This window comes from Pteropus vampyrus, unplaced genomic scaffold (assembly GCF_000151845.1).
Source record: "Pteropus vampyrus isolate Shadow unplaced genomic scaffold, Pvam_2.0 Scaffold15, whole genome shotgun sequence".
NCBI lineage: Eukaryota > Metazoa > Chordata > Mammalia > Chiroptera > Pteropodidae > Pteropus > Pteropus vampyrus.
Window position 1 is genome coordinate 13,270,037 of NW_011888796.1, and position 3,436 is coordinate 13,273,472.

General features: G+C 41.6%; 1 protein-coding gene across 3 annotated transcripts in view; it reads right to left on the reverse strand.

Annotated features, from left to right (window-relative positions):
- The window catches only part of GNG2 (G protein subunit gamma 2), a 106,937-nt gene extending 104,182 nt beyond the window's left edge, over window positions 1-2,755 (reverse strand). Inside the window, exons 1-2 of one of the 3 annotated variants that reach the window (XM_011385517.2) lie at window positions 2,580-2,698; window positions 2,235-2,325 (exon numbers count right to left, since the gene is read on the reverse strand). The gene's annotated coding sequence lies outside the window, so the exon portion shown is untranslated. Of the gene's footprint in view, window positions 1-2,234; window positions 2,326-2,579 lie in introns of all 3 variants that reach the window. The other 2 variants (XM_023527243.1, XM_011385509.2) reach the window with 2 other exon arrangements.
- Between the last annotated feature and the right edge of the window lie 681 nt (window positions 2,756-3,436).

A 3,436-nucleotide genomic window follows, 5' to 3' on the forward strand; every position in this document is an offset into this window, starting at 1 on the left:
AAAAACAAAATAAAAGTCAACAAAACAAAAACTACTACATTGGGTATGTACTATTAACCCCTCTTTACAATGAGGAAACCAAAGTTCATTAAGTTATCGTAAGAGGTCAAGTAGTAAGAACCAGTGGTAGGATTCAAAGGAAGATCTGCCTGACTCCCAAAGCCTGCCTTCTTTTCACTCCATGATTTTATTGTCTTCTACCCACAGTTGTCTTTTCGAACCGGCTTTCTGCTTTGACTTTTATACTCAAAAGTTGGGCCTGCTTTCTGAAGTAGTGTAAAAATGTCAGTCAACCCAATACACTCACTATGTGCCCACCATATGAGCCCCAGGGCTGGCCATGAAAGAAACATGAAAGAGTCATGTTTCCACTCACCCAGTGGCCATATGGCAGGAAAAAAAAAAAAAACATTCAATTAAAATTTCAGTGTTGGTTGACTCCCTCAAAAGCCACTGAGTTACCCTGGGCAAAAGCATCATGCCTTTCAATATTCCATATAGCGAGAGTAAGTGTAAATGTTCTTATTTTACAGCATAGGAGCATTTTAATCCTTTTCCTAAACCTTCTACCATTATAGTTACTGATCTGCTGTTACTCACTAATGTGCTTCAAGCTGGAATTTAACAATTAAGGAAATGTTTTGTGCTGTGCAGAAAATAGGCACCTCTTAGTTGTTTTCTGACAGAGAGCAGGGAGCTCTCTTGATTCTCCCGTGCCTATGGGACAAGGTTTCATTTTCATACTCTTGTGTGAAACGCAGAGAGGAGGAACGCAGATTGTCTACACATCCCCACACAGAGCAGGGTGTTGGCATTATCTAGTGAATAAACCCTTCAGATGAATAAATACCAAAGGATGAGCTCCATTTTCATTCATACTGACTGGATTCCCAACTTTTTACTTCATTTAATGACAGGCAGCTTAGCCATAGAATGCCAGTTAGGGGAATTCTGGATTCAAGATCTCTCCTAGCTCTCCTCTCTGGGAAAATTATCTTTACATATTTACTTTAGGAGGCAAATGGGAAGTTGAACTATGGAATATGCGGTGTGACTTGTTTTGCCCACAGGTTTGATTAAACACAATGAATCGGTCAGGGGAGCTCCATGGTTTCAACACAAGCAATGTTTTGCCTCTTAGACAGCACTGGTTTGATTTAATAAGTAACCTCAGAAAACTAGACATTTTTTTTTTCCTTTGGTACCAAAATAGTCTTCTCTCAAAATGTGCTGCTGCTACACCAGAAATTTTGAGGAGCCAAACTAATTTTATAAAATGGCATTTAAAAAAACCCTTCACAGTTGAGAATGATGATAAATGAGGAGGCATATACACTCTCTATGGAATATTTAGTGTTTAAAAAATTATATTTTAAGAATTTGTTAGTGTCTAAATACAACCTTTTTGTTATTGCTACTCCACTATAAGCAGTTCTTTCCTCTGAAAATTTATCTTCTTTTATTCTAAAAACTCAAGAGAAAACCTTTTATCAATGACCATTTATTGTTTAACCACACTTTCTTTTGGAGACAAAGCTGAATTTTTAAAACCAGCTACGCTAGCTACGCTAGGATATCAAACTCTCCTACACATCCTGCCAGAGGAATCCACAATCTCATTTCTTATCCATTAGACCTATTTAATGCACTTTTACATATCATTCATAAACACGAATAAGTCATGGTCCTAGATTCTTATTAAGAGCATCCACTGCTCAAGATAATCAAAGAATAAAAATCACCTTCTAATTTTACTATTTCAATCTATCTATGGTGTTTCCTTACCTACAGGTAAGGAAACAACCCAGCAGCACTTCTACATTTTGTCCCTCACTGAGGTTAATACGCGTCTTGACCTAGAGATGAATAAAATCCATATAAACATTAAACCCACATATACACCAATATCTGATTCTGAACTAGTTAAACCCGCCACTCTCCTCTGAGAAAGGATGCAACTTTAGGATAAGACCTACTGGCAAATGGTAGCTGTTTCTGAGGTTATCCTGAAAGCAGCTGCACAGAGCAGAGGGAGGAAGACACCCTGTTTTAATGGTAAATACTGCCCCTCCATACGCAATTCCACCGCCTTTGTTGGCAAATTCTGAGTACAAAAGGATTTAATGCCCTTCTCCAAAAAAAGGCCAAATCGCAGTCAGTATGCTGCAAAAGAGAAGATACACGAGTGCAATGTGTAGGAAATATAATGCAATTGTTTTACACCACATACACACCTAAAACAGGACTGCAACACTCAGATGATCCGCCAACAGCTTCACAGCCCCAATTAATTTCAACTCAGCCTCGCTTTTCTTCCTGAGAAAACTATGCAAACCGCTCCTTACATTTACTGTGTTTTCTTGACAAGTCTCTAAAGTTAATGATAATCTTTTTTTTTTTAACAGAATGTGTCACAAATTTGGTCATTCTCAAAAGCCCTTCTCAAAGAACCCAGTCTAATCATTTCCCCCAATCCTGAAACAATGTCCCTAACTTCCCTTAGAAATTTCCTTTAAAACCGCAGACAATGGTCATTTTTCTCACTTAAAAAGGAGAGACATGAAAAGCTTTTCCTTTACCTCGGCTCTGAGGCTGGTCAGATAAGAGTGGCTCTTCTCTCTCCGAGCCGATCTGTGCAGGCGAGCTCCGCCGCAGCCCGCCAGCCCAGCCCAGCCCAGCCCAGCCCAGCTCAGCAGTAGTAGGAGCTGCCCACGGAGCGGCGGCCGTTGTGTGTATGTGTAGCAGCGGCGCCTGCAGCCCAGGGACTAGTCCCCACCCAGCTTTGTTCATCGTTCTTTCTACAGGAAGCAGCACATCTCCCACTTCCTCCTCTTCTTGGTAGCTGTGAGCTGCTTTCTTCTTTCCCTCTCATTCCATTTAAGGGCTTACTCGCAGTTTCACCTTCTCCTGGGCTCCTGACACTAATTTGACTTGAATCCTCTTTACCCCTTTGTTCCAAGTCCCTTTGCTGCTGTCTTTTCCTTCTTTCCCTTTCTTCCCTCACCCTCACCTCCACCACTGCTTCCAGCAACTGCCTCATCGGCCCCCTTTCCAGCACACACTCTGATTTGTTAGCCTGAACTTGGCTTGTTGTTGTTGATACTGCTGCTACTGTGTTGTTTCGTTTTTTCTTGTTTTCAGTCAAGAGCCCCTGGCCAGGTTCTGGCCCTCGGATCCAGCACCAGCTTCAGTAGCTCCTTCTGATTTATAGACCCTCTCAAATTGGCTATCAGGGAACTTGCAGCTTCTTGCTGCAGCATTTTTCTCTGGGGCCAACATTCCGAATGGCTAATTTCTTCGAGGTCTCACTACCACTGAGATCTTGCTTAACCCATATAACTCAGAAGAGAATGGCCCTGATAAGTATTCTTGTGCCGCACAGGAGCTAAACCGAGTCCTGCAACGCTACCTGTTGCCTAACAATGAAGAGTTCCAA